Source organism: Thunnus maccoyii, chromosome 9 (assembly GCF_910596095.1).
Source record: "Thunnus maccoyii chromosome 9, fThuMac1.1, whole genome shotgun sequence".
Taxonomy (NCBI): domain Eukaryota; kingdom Metazoa; phylum Chordata; class Actinopteri; order Scombriformes; family Scombridae; genus Thunnus; species Thunnus maccoyii.
The window spans coordinates 4,825,394-4,843,294 of record NC_056541.1 but is presented as its reverse complement, the minus strand read 5'-3'; the positions used below and the strand labels follow the sequence as shown (position 1 = coordinate 4,843,294).

General features: G+C 38.5%; 1 long non-coding RNA gene across 6 annotated transcripts in view; it reads left to right on the top strand.

The window, feature by feature from the left end:
• The first annotated feature begins 318 nt into the window (after positions 1–318).
• The window catches only part of LOC121904605, a 78,853-nt gene continuing 61,270 nt past the window's right edge, over positions 319–17,901 (top strand). For 3 of the 6 annotated variants that reach the window (XR_006098261.1, XR_006098262.1, XR_006098260.1), the window contains exons 1-3: positions 322–581; positions 1,290–1,440; positions 1,702–1,848. This is a non-coding gene — a long non-coding RNA (uncharacterized LOC121904605). Of the gene's footprint in view, positions 582–1,289; positions 1,441–1,701; positions 1,849–17,901 lie in introns of all 6 variants that reach the window. The other 3 variants (XR_006098259.1, XR_006098258.1, XR_006098257.1) reach the window with 3 other exon arrangements.

Sequence of the window (17,901 nt, the reverse complement as noted above, 5' to 3'; positions counted from 1 at the left end):
GGGTGTGAATGGGTCAGAGGTTGTCATTTGCAGAGTCCTGTTAATCAGTCAATCAAAAAAAAATCTCCCAAATATTTAACTTTTTTAAAACTTTAATGTATTTTAAATTAAACTACATATTCAAAATTCTCCACCAAGACATTTTAAGCTTGAGTTTGTGGTTGCACCATAAAGTCACACCTTGTTTCCATCTTGGCTGTTAATGGAGCAAGAAAATCCTTGGAGGAAAGAGGTCGGTTGAGTGAGCAGAAACAACAGACTGTCATTGGCTGAGACATCTGTCAATCAAACAACCATGCACTTAAAACGTGTTTTTTAATTGAGTTGTTGAAAATTGCCACCAAGACCTACTAGAATCAGTCAAATTAACAATAAGAACATATGAAAAATAAAAAAAGCTAAAGTTATACAGTATATTGACACTGTATTTCGAAGAATTAAGGGTTATCCCAGTCCCTTAAATAAAGAAGTCCCGCCCCCTCTGCTAGCTAATTCCTGCTGTCTTGTTTGACATTCTCCAAAAACCAGATTACAGCCTCCTCTAAAGCTAAACACTAACGACTGGTGGAAAAAGTCAAGAGGTAAGACAAGAGGAAACTAATATGAAATTAATATTATAACTACTAACTGGAAAAAACTATCTAGACATACTAAATATTTGGTGAAACCAGTGTTAGCAAACGTTAGCTCAGCTTCAAACTAGCCAGACTAGCCTGTAGCGAATGTTATATGTAAGGCAGCTAGTTAGCTTGCTAACTGACCGCCCAGCATCATGCCATGGTCATGATGAATAAATGACAAGGGTTAGTGTCATTTTTACAATCATGATTATATCAGCTTTCACTTTGGAAAACTAGCTTGTATCATTTAATCATAATTCAAGCAGTGAGACTATTATTTCTGACTTCAGAGCTGTTATGAAAAGTAACTAAAGCTGCCAAATAAATGTAGTGGAGTAGAAAGTACAATATTTCCCTCTGAAATGTAGTGGAGTGGAAGTATAAAGTAGCATCAAATGGAAATACTCAAGTAAAGTACAAGTACCTCACTTTCCACCACTAACTCTAAGTCTCTTCCACCAAAAAGTAAAAAAAAGAAAAAGATAAATTCATGTTGGCATACCAGCACAGTATAACCAGAGTTCAGTGTTGAACTATCTGTAGGAAATGAGTGAACAGATTTGCACTTATGATAAAAACTTCCCTAACTTTAGGTGGTAAATGTTGTCCTATTTGGTATACTAGGACTTTAGCATGCACTTCATTTGATGATTTGTGCCACTGCTTTAGGTAAGAGGGTCTTCTTGCGATGAGTTGTTTCCAATATGTTCAGCATCCAGCTCGCTGGGAACGGCAAATGGCGTGTGGAGTGATGATTGAGGGGAAATATCAAAAACCCTCTCCCCCCCCGATGCAGAGCTGAGACATTAACAGCTCAAAGGTGAGAGAGGGTTGGTGAACTAGCATGTCTTGACTCTCCCGGAGGCCTGCTGGCCTTCACCTGTTCCCTGTCCTCCTCTCCTTCACCGAGTTTCCCCCCCTGCCCCGCAACAGACGTCTTATCAAACGTGACTGATTGCTGTAATCTGGACTCTAGGCAGCCATTAAGCAAATTACCTGAATCATTGCGAGGATTAGTCTCATTAACACATGATTAGCATCAAATTAAAATAATGAGTGTTTAACTTGTGATGTCTTCCAGTTGTTGGAACAGCTTGATCAGCCACGCCAGGCTGACAGAGGGGGCAGCCCTCTGTGTCAGGGATCCTGAGGTGGCAGAGGCCGACCCTGGTGCAGGGATGGACTACTCAGGATCTTGTCTGGACTTCCAAGAATCGACCAACCCAAGGTGAGTCTCACCTACTAGGTTTTCTAAGAGGAATAAACATGTTTTTAAAATGTTAAGTTACTGTATTTGGCACAAATGTTTTGGCCCCTATGTTTTCAAAGTTCAGTTAACAAGAACTTTAAAAGGAAATCGTTATTAGGTTGTAAATCTGCACCTGTTGTGGTAACATGGAACTGATGTGCATCTTTAAGCGTAAATTATGGAAGACTAATGGTGTGTTGTTGAAGTTAGAATTCAAAGTAATTAATTAAAAAGTTATAACATCCAGTGCTAGTTTAAAATGCAAATGCTATACAACAGTAATTATAACTAATTAACTAACTGACTGACTAACTAACACAAATTACCAGCATCCAGATACACATAGATTCAAGAAAGGTTTGTTGTCATTGTCCTCTATAAAACAATTGCAACTTACTAGCTAGTGATGCCAAATATCACTGTCATGGTTAGAGACCAATATTTTATCCTCTTGTCTCAGCCACTTCTCCACTTATTCACTCATCTGCATCACTCTATTCATCTTAATTTGTGACTGTGACTAGACGGTATGGGAACATCAGTAAGCAAGACACTGATGATACAAATATGAAAAAAAAACAGTGAATACCCCGATTCACAAAGCATGAAAACACTGTCATCTAATGAAAAGGAAATGTGGGAGAAAGTTATTTGAGTTGATTTTGAACATACAGACATACAGACACAAATAAACACGTGAACAACCAAAGTATTCTCAGTGAGATGAATGTATGCGTTGATGAAATGTGATTGTAGTCCAAGTTTATTACCTACATGTTTTGCCGGGATCACTGTGCCTCCTTCTACATATAGTAGCATGGCGATTAAGAAACAAACCATCAAAGCTCTGTGTGAACGTCACCTTGAAACCGGCCTGCAGTGCAGCACCTTGAGCTTTCTCAGGGACGTCAATCAAGACGCTGTGTGCACCCAGAAGATACTCTTCAGTGAGCATCTTCAGGAAGAAGAGAGGGTTTTTTTGGGCTGGTTTTAAAATGCAAATTTGTCTTTTTCATTGTTTTTGTGACTTTAAAAATATCCTCAGAGAGCCTTCTGCTTAGGACAAACAATTAAGAGCTCAAACTGATTTTGTCCTTGATGATCTTTAATATTAGAATGAAAATGTAGGATCACAAGATGGCAAGAAAGTTGGCTGTTACAGAACGCAAACAACCAGCAACTTCAAACTTGAGTGGTCTGTACTCTTATTATACTCATATTTTCAAATAGTAGTATACCAGTATACATTGATTTATTGATATTTTGGTATATATTTGATGTGCGCATCATCTGCTGGTACTACTCAAGCTACTGGTTCTGCTGTATTACAGTGATTAGTTAGTTATAGTTAACTTTGTCCTGCTTTTCTTTGACGTGTCCTACTGCAACTTCCCTTATTAATTGCAGGAGTCCATAATGTTTAATCTAGTCCTCCATTATTTATTAAAATAATGCAGTATACTGTGAATAAACTGTGCGTAGATACAGAAATCTGAAGAGATGTTTCCAAGCTAGCAAGTGCAAAACAAAGTTGCGCTTGATGTCCGTTTGTAACCGGACTTGTTCAGTGTGGATAACAGGAACCGAACGAGACTTTCCTCAAATCCCAGACTCTGCGGACATTCAGTAACATCTGTCAAACCATAATTAATCAACAATCGCAGATGTTGGCTTTACCGCAACCTGTTGATATTTCCATAAAAAGCCCTCGGAACAGAGAACATCTGATTACTCGAATAAATAGTAAAAACGTCGCATTATTATCATCCTCACTATCTTAACTTCACCCGTCCAAAGTGAGGATGAGCAAATGGCTCGAACCAGCCGGGGAGTGTAGTGCACCTTCTGCTTTTATCTCAACAGAAGATTTATTTTAATACCACAAATGCATATTTAGTAACCGCTAAGTGTAGCTAAAAACTATAATGCTAACCTGCTGCTTGGAGATTACGGACCCCGAATGACATTATGTTTTATCAGAAAGGCTGGGGGAGTACGGATGTCAAGTGCTCGCCAAGCAGCACGATTTAATATCATAGTACAATTCCTTTTTGCACTAATGAAAACAATAGCAGCACTAAACACTCTAGCCTACATTTAATTTAATCTTTGAGGGATTATCTTCCTCGGCTAATGTCAGAGTGTAAGACGGCCCGTGAATATTAAATACATTTCATCTGCAGATGCTCCGACAACATCGGCGGGATAATGTCAACAGATTTTTTTCTGAGTTTCTTCATATGGGTGGAATTACTTCATGAAACATTTATGGGGAAGCGTTTGCCTTTGCTGAGTTCTCCATTAAGCTTGAATGTCATGACACAAAGTGGGGAGGGAGGAGAGGGGAGGAGGAGGGGGGGGTTTGAGGATAAAATTTGTGTTAATAGCCTTGTGTTCCTTTGGCTTTGGCTAAATTAAAGGGCTTAGCAAATCCATCTTAACTGTGACTGTGCAGTGAGGGTGAAGGGAGGAGAAATTCACTGCAGCCTTGTGCAGAATATTATAAGTACGGTGACTCCGAAAGGTCTGATTCTATGTGTTGTAATTGAATTAAATTCACGCACAAGTTTAGTTTGAATGACTTTTACGTTAACTGCATTTTGATTGTCCCAACCTCCTGCTCCAGTCAGCATAATACATTAAAACTCACAACTCTACTTTCAGAAATACATCAGTTCCCTCCTCTGCATTCTCTAATACATTCTTATCTTGAAGTTGGACTCCTTGTATGTCATTTCAGTTTAGTTTATGTCCTATTTTAGCAGCTTTCTATCATCTATCTGCTCTCATAGCGTTTAAAAGACTTCTACTATTGCTTTTTTGTAGACACGCTTTACCTGAACACCCAACAGTGGCTTTTGCAAAGTTTTAAGCTAATGATAACTACAACTATTTTGAACCAGATTGAGCCAAAAGAAGACAACCTGCAGCCAACGTAGGAGAACAGAACTATATGATATAAGTCCAATTATTGTCAGTTTTCTTTTTCCATCGCCTGTTATTAAAATTACTGTAAATGAACACAACACTCAAACTACAATTTACATAAACTCTTCTCTTGGAGCTTTATAAGGATCATGGATTATCGATCAAGCCTACCAAGCATAGGCCTAGCGACCATGTGAACATACATATCAATATATATTTCGTTGTGATGCAAAATGGTAAAAAGTTCTTAGGTTCTTTAAAGAAAGAAGCCATTGCTGCTTCTTTAAAGAGAATGATTGTTTTTTATGTTGGATGTATAGTTTTGGTTAACTTTAGGTTCAGTACAGACATAGGCTGCCCAATCTGCTAAAAGAAATCATAAACCTCCCTAATTCTATGGTTGTACTGACCACAAAACAGGCTTTAAGATGTCTTGCGCAGGGGCCCTTCATCTCATAATCCATCCATGGTCATAAACCTGCAGCGTAGGATGTGAAGCTGTCTCATCTGCAGGTGACGGTAGTGCTGGTACTTTGTAAAAATTCAGCAGCCAGCTGGAGTTTTAGTGTGTAAGTCAGCCACAAAATGGCTTTTTGTTATTTCCAGAAGTCACTGATAAAGTAGACAAACAGCCAGAACGCACCATCATTTGGTTAGTGGCTGACAATAATTTCCCCCACATTGTTGCTACTTTTTTGTCTGTCTGAGCCCATCTGTGATCTCTGTAGCAGCGAACAGTATTTCTTACTGAGTGCACTATTGTGTTGGCAGTGTCCAACGTAACATTTTTCCCCACTGGCCCACTTGATCAGAGTTTTACTGGCCTCTTGTATATTTTCACTGGCCCTGCAGCCAAAATATGAAAATAACTCTTTTTTTTTCCATAAGTTCCCTTTAGATTTGATTGTTTTGCTTTTAGTTATGGATATGTAATGTTGATATATTACACAAATATGCAAAATATAAAATTAGGCACCTATTGGATCAGTAAATGAATGATGTATAAGTGTAGGTTTCTTCATATTTTGTGTAAAGCCAGAGATTATGGACTACATAGGGGAGAAGAGAACAGATTTTACGATACTAACATTTCAGCGAGTATGGATGACCTCGATAATCAAGAAGTCAAGAAGTGAGACGATGCTGAGAGATCTGCAGAAATGTACTTGTTAAGATAGAACAGTGAGAGAAAGAAAAATAATGGCATTTGTTTGTGTGCGCATGTTCACTCCAAGCTCCTTCTGTCTGCTTCCTCAAGCCACCTGTCCTCTACAGACATGGAGTTGAACTGGAATGAATGAATGAAAAAGGAGAAAATGCAAAAGAGGAAAAATGAAACAGACACCAAGAGCGTCTGTCTCCCACAATAAATCATCTGTTGAGTGTTTGATGGTTATTTATTTGTTTGCTTTAGAACGTAACCGCAGTGAAACGATCAGAAAATAACCTTTTATTTCTCTCATTCGCTGGCTTTGTTTTCGCTACCGCTGCTCCCTCTCCTCGCTGGACCACCGCTGCTCTCTCTCTTTGTCTCTCATCTTTTCGGCCGGACCACGACAGTGAATGTCTGTCACTGACTGAGTGATGAAGTTACTGGTCGGTAGTATCCCAGAATGAATTTGGCACCAACCGACAGCGATGGCGGAGATTAAGCTTTTGTAATTTTAGCTGTAGGACTGTTAATATGTTACTTTTTTAGTTTTGATATTTTTTCAGGTGAGAAAGTAACCATTTAGATTCCCAATATGTGGTCAGTTAATCCAAATAATGTCTATTTGGAGCAGCTAGCAGCCCGACTCCTGTATGGCGAGTGGATAGTGTGATGATTACCTACCGAAGGAGACTATCATGTGACATTTATGTGAGAAAAGAGGATCTGTGCGCCGTCGCCAGTGTGACTTACTATCAATTTCCACATGTTACACACATCTAGTGTCTTTTTCAGAATTCCTTTCTTTTCCCACCCACATTCCACGAAGACCTGCCCCTACTCTGCCTCTGATTGGCTAGTACTTGTTGCCTTTGTTGGTTGGGCTTAGGCATGAGGAGTGAGATGGTTAGGGTTAGGGTTGGGTCTTGTCAAAATAAAGCACTTCCGTGAAAGCACTTTCGTGTTCATGGTGAATAAAATAAGCAATTTAACAAATACCTTTACTAATGCAAACTTTACACACATGAAACACACTGTATCTGGGTCATTTACACTTAACGTTAATGATTAACTATAGTAATGGCATTAAAACAATTTCAGAGTTGTGGTGGGTAAGTGAAATACAATATAAAACAAATTGGCTTCAGTCGAAGCTTGGCACACTTCCTGGGGGGCTTGGTCGCCACTTCCTGTATCCGTTGTTTCAAATTAAAAGTCCTCCAGTACACAGTCCAGACATAAACTAGGTTTTAACCTAGTCATGTTTATAATGAGTGGGGAAGCCTAACTTTACTCTTGTTATCAAATGAAGAGAAATGTTCTACCCTCATCCTAAACTGTACTAAATAAACTACCCATTGCTCTGATTGGCAGTCACTGGCCCAGCCAATCAACTTGCATAAACTTAAACTGGTCCCGGGCCATTGGGCCATTGGTTATGTTGAACCCCGGTTGGCGTACTGCTTTTCTCTGCAAGTAAATGAAAAGTCATCCTAAGGACATAGCGGCGCTGCCTAATTGCAGTTGATTAATAAAATACTAGCACGAGCAGCAGTTGGCAACTCCATTATTATGTTTCTCAAACAGATTAATTGCGCTGAACAATATGAGCCTGCCACCACTGATAGCAAGACTTTGGATACAAAGGGAGTCATCAAGACCGAGCCCGGCCCGCATTAGTCATTTTAAATAGCTCACTCAGTGATTACTCTCATGTACAGTTTCAGTCTGAGGTCCAAAGGATGTGTTGTTATGAGCTAACAGATGCTCGAGCTACAAAGAAATACAACTGACTGGACTTTATCAGCACAAAAAAAAAAGATTCACATCTGTAAAATCCAATCACAGTCAGTTCAGTAAGTGTGCAAAGAACCAGATAACTTTGTATGTTTGCTGATGAGAATGTGAGACCCAAACGCACATATACATACTAAGAATATGGCCTCTGTAGTTTAGGCAGAAGACTCAGACTCAGTTAATGAACTGATGCTGAGGGGAAAAGGGGGTCCCTTCTTCATGACAGCAAATAGCCAAGGGCAATAGCCGATAACTAATGTGTGGAATATTGCAATTAGCATGGCAAAGTACTTACAGGGATCAAATTAAAAAATTCATTAACGTGCGCACTTAATTAAGAAACACTTTTCGGTTTACATGATAAATTATGACACCTATTAAATCTTCCACTACAAGCTGTAATGGCCTTCTTTGCTCCTGGGTATAGACAGTGTTTCCTTTCAGGTTCAAGTAACTCTCCAAGGACCTGAAGTATTTATTAAAGAGTTTTATTAGGAATAATGTTTCCCTGCAAGGGATACAGGAGCAGCCATTTTAAGGGAGATGTGCCAGTGTGTTTTTTTTTTTTTTTCCTCCTTCCGCTCTCTTTTGCTGCTGTTGCACCTCTGCAACTTGTCTGAACATGCGACATTTAATTGAAACAAGATTGGAAAGAGCCTTGAGTTGAATGTATTGTTTAAGGGGAATTAAATTAATGAATTAAGGAGAGTTACATGAGAATAACAAGTTTCATGTTAGAGATGTAAGCTATTATACAAGTCCTACAGCACTTTGTAAGTGTGTTGAGCCGGTCTGTTTGTGGAGAGGGGTTTTAAAAAGCTTTCACTGCTTTCAACCGTCAGTTGTATTAATGAGTAAATGAGTATCAGAAAGACACTAGAAAGTCAAAATGTATCAGTGTTTTATAGAGGTTTAGGGGTTCATCAGTGTTTATCTTAACATCCAAAATGAGCTGGTACAGATGTTGTGATCCTTATTAGAAAAAAAGATACAAAGTAAGGAATAGGGGTGTGCCCGAATACAAATATGTTATTCGGCAAAGCACAAATAGTGTTTTTTTTTTTTTTTTATGATTATTTGTTTAATACAAATATTTAAAAAATTATTTGTTTTCGGGAAGAAAAAAAACAAAAACATGTCAAATACCAGCGCACAAGTCGGTTACATCGTTATCTCAGTCTCTCTCCTCTGCTCTGTTGTTACATCTAATCTCTGACAAATAATTTTGCTGCCTCAACAAATACAGATACAAATACAAATACTGGGCTCTCTGCACATCCCTAGTAAGGAACCTCTTACTTACCTTCTTACTTTCTTCCAGTATTATGCTCAGACATGTATGAGTTCAACAGTTCTGAAGGGTTTCATTACCCCATTAACTCACACAGGGCTACATGTCCTCCAAATTAAACAGCCAAATACGTTGTTTGACCATGTGACTCCAGAACAGCTCGTAGGAGCGTTTTCTAATCTGGCACCCCTATCGGCAGTAATGGAACAGGACATCATTACAGATCACTGTTAAAAAATAAAGTTGTTTTATGATGTGACAACGCTGTGGTTAAGATCATTGTTTGGGTGACAATGATCACTTTGTTAAGGTTAGAGAAACATGTGGTGTGGGTTAAAGTTACTACTTCCTTAAAGTCAGGTGACCATCATCATCAAGGGTACGATAATAACCACAGGGTTAAGGTTGGGGGACGATTGTAGTTGCGTTTTTAAAGACGTAATGTGACACTGTGAAACAAACAGTGGTCTCCTGTGGCAAAGTCCACTGTCGGCTTATATCCTCCATCTACCCTTGAGGAAGTTTGTCGACATATAAATAATTCATCTGAACTGCACCACTGCTCTGGGTTATAATTACTACGGCTGCTAGATGGCATCTGTCACTCAAACGTGACCATAAGTCGTTTTTGGGGCGACTGACATTTACGACCTATTGTGTCATTTTTCTTTGGAGGATGGTCTCATCGCTAAGCATTGGGTGAGTTAGGAAGTAGTCAAGGTGCAACATCATCTAAACATTCATATTCGTTTCAGTTACCCCTTTAATGTCATACAGCTGGGAATAAACAAACAACCAAATCTAAAATGCTGGTGTGGATCACTGGCACCTATTTTACTCCAATCCAAGCTCTAACGATGAACATGCATCAGCTATTAACTTGAGAATTAAACCTCTGCTATTTTTGATCTTAGACAGATGCAACACATCCAGTGGAGCAGCTGTTATTTATTTTAAAGCTTTTGTTTTTGTTTCTTTCTCCCCTCTGCCTTGTTTACTATTATACATTTACACTGTGGATAAATTAACTATATTACAGAGACATATTCATGAATCCTGAGGAGTGGATTATACGCTTTCAGTCCAAATAGTTGTTGATCTGCGGAGATTTGTTAATCAGGGGTTTGGCTGCAGACTGCAGTATTCTCCGACTAAAATGACTGTGTCTTTATGCAGACTCACAGAGAAAAATCTGTGATAAGGTGCCAGCTGATGAGCACATGATGTGCGTTGAAGTTGGTCTCATAGTGGAGGCACCACTGCTGTGTTCAGAGGCGGCTGTTCAACTCCCTGAGCGGGGAAGCCCTGCAGCCTTAATCATCTCATTTATATACCAAAGATGATTCCACACACCAGTAAACATTAAGCTGATCATTTCAAACAAGCAAGTAAATAAATCTGATTTGCACGGCCCTCCACAGATGAACCTGTTGGTACACAACAGAATATGAGGAAATTATATCAATGCAGGCGCCCGCGGTAGCGTAAATGTGCCAGTGTTTCCTCATAACAGTCAAGAAGCTCTTGACAGGAGGCCTCTTGAACTTTGATTGGATGAAGTGGCTGCCCTAGACAGCCTCTTCATTCCAGTGATTTGATTTTCCCAGTGTATCCATGGCCTCTGAGCCTGGGTGCATACAGATGTATTTTAGCCATTTGCCGCAGCATGAATTCTTTCACAACATATATTATTTTATGCAGTTGATAAGTATTGCTTTATTGAATATTGTACAGTTGATCTACAGTACTGTAAAGGCACTAAACCCAGTCTTTTAGCATGGATGGATTAGTGAAGGGGGCTCTTTGAAGTAACTGTTAAAAATCCCCTCCAGACATGATTTAAGATTTATATAAAATATTCTACTTTGAATCATAATTTGCATCTAATGTTTTTGGGGGGTTTTTGGCACAAAAATGTTTAATTATCTCATTAAAATCCTTAAAATAACATCTCCTTCTTCTCCCTTGTTAAAAAATTCTGAATCTATGAATATGCAAATATTGTTCATTTTAAAACTGCTGGATACAAGATGTCTCCTACTTCACTGTAAAGTTCATTCTCAGTGTTTGTGCACTGGAGGCTTCAAGTTTCCACATCACACTTGTGTAAGTTGCATACTGGACCACTATTAGCTCCAAACTAGTTGTGATGTCACAAATCATGTTCGTAAGTACACATCTTAATCATAGATTTTTGCTGAGGACAGAAAATATCCACTTTCGGCAGATGAATTTGAAAACAGGCTTCCAGTGTTAAACTCTACACAGTGAAGCTCAAACATCCAACTAAAGTAACAAGAAGAGAAACACATTTTTGAGTGGAAGGGGACTTTAATAACATTCGTTGTTCTTGTGTGTCTTGTTTTTTGTTTCTGATCCTTAAATATTAAGTGTCTGCCAAGTCAGACCTGATATTGATATTTATAATGTCTTTGTTGTTTGGTTGCCCAGACGTCCTGCGACCCTGCACAGGATGGCTGGTTATAGATAGTTTATGGATGAGGATGATGGTTTTTGTTCTTTTTTTTTTTATACATACAAAATTCAGCTTCACAGTGCATACTTGGACTGCTTTTCTATAATATTATGTCTTGCATGCTATATATAATCTCCTGTATGAACAAAACGCCAAAGTTCAGGTGCACTTTTCCACCAACAACAGAACTTAAGAGTTAAACTTAACTTGCAAAATACCATGGAAAAAGATGCAAACAGACAGCCGGTGATGCGGAGGGAGGGTAGGAGGTGGAACGTGGGCTCATTGTCTTATAAACAGTTGTTTCCAGGCAATTTCTTGTCACTTTTGACACATGGAAAAATAACAATTTTACAAATACTCCAGGACAATAATAATAAGCAGCAAGTACTTCGGTATCTAGTTAAAACTTGGGCCTCTTCAGTGGCTTCATTCACACCTTTTAAACAGTTTGACTTCATGAGAATACAACGTTATGTTACACCGACAAAGTAAGTAAATCTTTGCTAATTTCAGTTAATTGCAGGTCATGCACTTTGCTCATGGTGACAATTAAGATCTTGGGTGTTGAGATAAATAAATAACGGACAGACAGAGAGTTCAGGGTTCAACAGCTTCCTTCTGCTGCCACTTTTTGGCCGATCTCATAACAGAGACGATTATTTTTAGCGTTACATGACTTTGCCACCTCTTTCTTCATAAACCCATTGAGTAAATAATTGGCAGAGCGTGTGACAAAATGGCCGGTGGACAAGTCATGAGCGTGCAAATCTGCGATTAATTTGAAGCCTCGGAGCAGGCGCTGGCTCACTTCTGTTAGATTATTTAAAACAAGTGTCCGGAGCCATGTGCCATGACTAAATTATTAACTGTGTATTTCATAATGTTAGTGACAATATGTTAACGTGTTTTTTCGCCTCCCCCTGCCGTGAACAGATGGGTCCTTTTACTTTATTTTCCACATCAAGTATGATTATTTCTTTGTGCCAAAAGCCACCTGCCGTTCTTTGGTCTCTGTTCTAATTATTTATGTTGGTAACACACAGCAGGACTTGTTATCAGTTGGATGGTATCTTAATAAAGGAAGGCACATCAACATATTGACATCATGTTCAAGGGGAAAATTTATCATCGCGCAAAAGTGGGCAGAGTGGGGGTATCGGAGCCGAGCCGGCCATGTGCCAACACCTCCAAATCTGACCTCCTTTTGTTCCCCGACTCCTGAGTTCCCTCTCCAGCACACATCTGAGGAACCATGTGATGATAATTAGGTGAAAGCCCATTAAAAAGTCAAATAAGAGAGAATACATTATCATTGAGGCGCCAGGACCTGATGATTTTTACTTGCGTGTGTGTGTGACAGAGAAGGACGAAAGGGTCCAACTGCTACTGGAAAAAGACAAAAAGTCATTATTTGTTTGTGGTGCATAATAGGTGTGATGTTTCTTTTGTCCGAACCACACAAGAAAAGTTGATTGTGTTGAGTTTTTTTTTCTATTTTGTCCGCTCAGGCTCAAAAATACCCGTTAAAAGAAAACAATTAAACAAAATTTGCATGGACTCAAGTAGCTTAGAAGTAGCTAAAAACGTTGAAGTAGCTTAGAAGTTTATTGAACATAGTTTTCTCAGCCAGTAACACATTTTAATGGCATCTAATGGTCAGAACTTATCCACACAAGTCCAACCCAACCTCTTGCAGTCTAGGTTTAGGTCATTTAAACCACTTGGTTTATGAATTGGAAGAATTGCAGGATAACAACATTGAGTTATGTCTGCTTGTGCTATTTAAATGTAATTTGAACCAATGACCAATGCTTTTGTATTTTTGGAGATGTCAGTCTCAATATTTGTTGTAAGAAAGAACAAGAAAGGAAATGGATACATATGAACATTTTTATGGATAGTAGTTAAGTGTTTGGCATTGTTGTGTAACCACAAGGTAGTCTTCAGTTCAGATCTCCTCCTGGTCCTTTCTGTTTGGATTTAGCATTTTCTCTCTTTCATTACAGTTTCTTTCCTCCTTGTACAGTACTCTTGATTTCTTTCCACAGACTAAAGACGTGCTGGTCAGGGGAAAAAAGACGTACTAGAAATGGCTTTAAGATGATGTGTGTCGATGCAGTACTGTTTTATGTTGTTTATGTTTGGATGTGTAGTCTGTGATAAAGTGGGGTAAATGATAAAGCATTATATATACTGTTACTGTGCAGTAAGTGCTTTATGTCATTTACATAAGAGGGAACATAAACACACTTGTCTTGATCCATCTGGAATGAACAGAATTTTTTGCTCCCCAGAGTACTTTTCAAAATAATATTTACAAAGCACTTTACAGATGGGAGTGAAGTATAATATACAGACACAACAATGACAAATATAAAGTTATAACAAGATGCTTTTTAAAAATGATTTTCTCAGCTGGCCAAACAAACTGAACTAAAGGAGAAAATCCTGCAGAGCCAAAAAAAAAAAAAACCCCAGTTCCACCAATGCTTATTAGGACACAAGGGAAACATGACATCAGCGATTCCCCATAGATCCAGACAATAGAGATTGAGTCAAAATATTGCAAAATAAAAGTAGCAATTAAGTTAAGTATTCATGGCATTTCAAAGCATCCTGTCGTGGGGATAGGTCACTCTTAATCAGGGCTCCACTGTTCTAAAATGTAGAACACTTACAATTAAACATACTCAATACTTTAATCCCCGGGAGCTAAAAATGAATACACCATAATTACAATTTCACATGTACAGCTCCGCTTGTTTCAAATATGACTGGAAAATGGGTTCAAAAATATGTCATTGATGACGGTTGATGCATTATAATTACAGATTCCTCTATCCTTTGTAAGCTTTTCTATCCATCCCAGGACAAATACAAAAGCCAACGTATTACCCCACGAGGGCAGTAAGCCATTGTAGCACTTCCATTACGAGGCCAGATTTAAAAGGGTTACAAAACCTTTATCTACCCATTTAAGAACATATATGGGCTCACGGTATCCACAAGAGTGCAGTGAGCAAAAGCCATTGTGGAGCTCAGACAATGCACTGACCATAAATCTATAATAGCCTTTAGGATTAAAGAATATGCTCTCTGAGTTTAATTACATATTGCTTCTGAGAGGTTTACCCCGCTGGGATGGAGAGGCACACTGCCGCTCCTGGCGACTGCAGATGAGGGACAGACGGCCAGGAAATTAACAGAAGGATTTATTTAATCTCAACTAGTGAAAGTTTTTTTGTGCTGTAATGCATCCATGTTCACTGCCATGTGGATACAGGGAGACTAAGAATAGGCCAACTTATAGTATATCTTAATAAGACATACATACAGCATACACACATCTGTGTATGCACTAGGAGTGTGCCCAAATACAAATACATTATTCGGCAAAGCACAAATTGTGGGTTTTATACGAATATTTGTTTCATACAAATATTTTAAAAACTATTTGTTGGGGGGTGTTCCCCAGAGATAAAGCTGAGCTACTGACACAAGCAAAGTGCTCCCAACAGACTCTCCATAACCTGTTGTTCCCCTTCTCCTTTCCACAAAGTTAGGTTGTAAAAAATAGGCAATAAATGAAAAGTGCAAAGCAAGAATTAGCTCAGTAATCAGCACAGTCGTCTATGATCTGGGAGACTCCAGTTTAAGACCCGATGTAGGGACCTCCTTTGTAAGGTAGTTTATTCATGAAAACTTTTTCTAAAATTAAAAGTGTTATAAAAACAAAAACAGGATTTTTAAGCCTCTTTCCACTTTTATTCAAATAGAAATACAGATACAAATAATTTTGCTGCCTCAACAAATACATACAAATACAAATACTGGGCTCTCACACACGTTGACAGACACTCCTTCTCATACTGTATACACTCATGTACCTGTTATTAAAACAGGAATGGGAGTTTTCATACAAATTATTGTCCAGCTGTAGTAACATAATAGGTATCCAACCTGTCTCCAGGTCATAAAAGATTTTACATTTGTTGTTTAAAACACGAGCTGTGTCCTACAAGCTTTCTGTAGCCATTTAAACATATTTTGACACAGTCATCTCACAATTCAACTCACAACAGTTGTAAATGTGCTACTCTCTGCTTATAATAAGTAAAAAAATTGTGAATGGTGCTGCACTGGCTTTGATATTTTGTGTTTTTTTTTTTTAATTAAGCTTTTCAATTTAAAACCACGAGTAGTCTTGGTAGCAGTCTGTTTGATTCACATTCATTTCCTGTTACAGGCAAAACAGTGAAGTACAGTATTTGTTCACGTCTTGTACTCTGTCAATTTTGCACTGTAGGGCTGAGTGATGTTTTGATTCAATTGCTAATTGATGAGTGTATCAGACATTGTTGAGCAAAAGTCGGGAGACTCAGCAGCCCCGCTCTGTTTAGCGTCTTCAGGTTAGGCTAACCCGTTGTTGCTAACTTTGGAGCATCTTTCTAGATGTTTATGAGTTTACAAAGTGTGCTACAAGAATGAAAAGCTAATCCCCTTGTATGTGAAGAGTCAAATTATGCCGTTCCATTACAAAGTTTTTCTGCCAGGAATGTGGACATGCGTGTATTTTGTCGGCCAATGCAGTGCATTGCTAGATGATATTGCTTTGCGGTAAATGTCGAGCCAGGTTCAAGTCTCTTGCTGGACGACCCTGAGTTTTATTTCATCGAGCCTCTACATCGGCACCCCTGTTGTGTCAACGCTGTGGTCTCATTGACATAAATGATGAGGAAGCCAAAGACGATGAACAACAAACTCATAGATGTCTGTTTCTTTCTTTTGCTCCATTTGATCAGGTGCAATCCAGTATCCATGCAGATGAATATGTCTGTCCTGTCTGCTGCTGAGCCTTGTAGAAGCGACAGGTTCACGGTTAGGAAGATGTCGAGAAGGACCATATGTTTTCTCTTCTCTAAAGGGTTCGATTCCTGCTTCGCCTGCTTCATAGATGCACTATTTGTTTGAACTTTTTTAATCTTCCACTGTGCTGCAGACACCTTAGTTTGTACATGATTTGTTTGAACATAGATCACCTTTAAATGAGCATTTTTTAGTGATGAGTGTGGTGACTGAATATTGTTGAGTCTTCAGGTTAGACGATACTACCTGCAATGTCATGGGGAGGAATTCATTAAAACCTTGTGAGTAGTTATTTGATTTATAGCAGGTCTTTTAAATCCCTTCCTTTGAATTATAAAGTCTCGCAATTAACAGATTGAGAGGACATTTAACCCTGTGTTGAGGGTGTGCCGGGAATTACAATGAATGATGCCGGAGTTTAGGAGAAAGAAAGTTTGAAATGAGGAAAAAAAGCTCACTCAGATGAAGTGGAGGAAGTTCCCCACAGTACTGTAGGACAGTAGGACAATAATTCAGTACGTTATGGAAATGACTTCTATTCAGTACACTCCTCTGAAGAATATTGGGGGAGATTATTACGCTGCTTTAATTAGTATGCAAATGTATTTCTTTATGATCACTTTCCCTATTTCTTCATTATATTTCATCTCTCTATTTATCCTTCAAGAAAGAGAAAGATTCAATTCACTTTGTCTTGTGTTAGAGCACTAATTTATTGCTGTGTAATTAATTTCAAATGCATTACCCATTAATCAGACACATCTGCACAATTATGCGCACAGAATGTCACTTTCCAGTGGCTGAACTTACCTGTCCATTCTGCAGTCTCACCAGTTTACTGTCAAGGACGTTTAATTTGACAACTTCGACAAGGTCAAACTAGTGATACTTGATAGTGAACAAATTGATGTGATATTTGCTTTTTCACTTTTTCAGTGCACATGCAGTACTTCTCAGAGTCAGTAAACAGTAAAGTTGCAGCCGGACAGCTAAACAATGAGCTGAAAGTCGCTGTAAAGCTCCATAAAGCCGAGAGGAGCTGCAGAGTTGCTTATAATTCTGTGCAGGTTCATCACTACGAGCGACAGATCTGACATTACACATTGTAATTTGGTATTGTTATTATTATAAAGTTATAATTGTAGTCGCTTTAAAGATGATTTTGGAGATTTGTGGCAAGTATTAGGTCCTAAAATGCCTTTTTTTTTTGGTAAAATAATAAAACTTTGCAGTATTTTCCTTTCAGAATCATCTTTATTGGCCAAGTATATTTATGCATGCAAGGAATTTGACTCCAGTTTAGTAACTCTCAACACAACAATCTTCAGAAATAACTTCCCTAAAACGAAATCCTAGAGAGCAGAAGGAAAAGTTCTTGCCAGAATTCACATTTTTGTGGATTTACATCTGTTTACATTTTTGTTTTTGAGTACTTTTGAATGAGTAAAGATTAAGAACCACTGTGGGTGACACCTGCAGAAGCCAGTACAAGAATCTGTTCACCAGAGGGTCTCATCATGT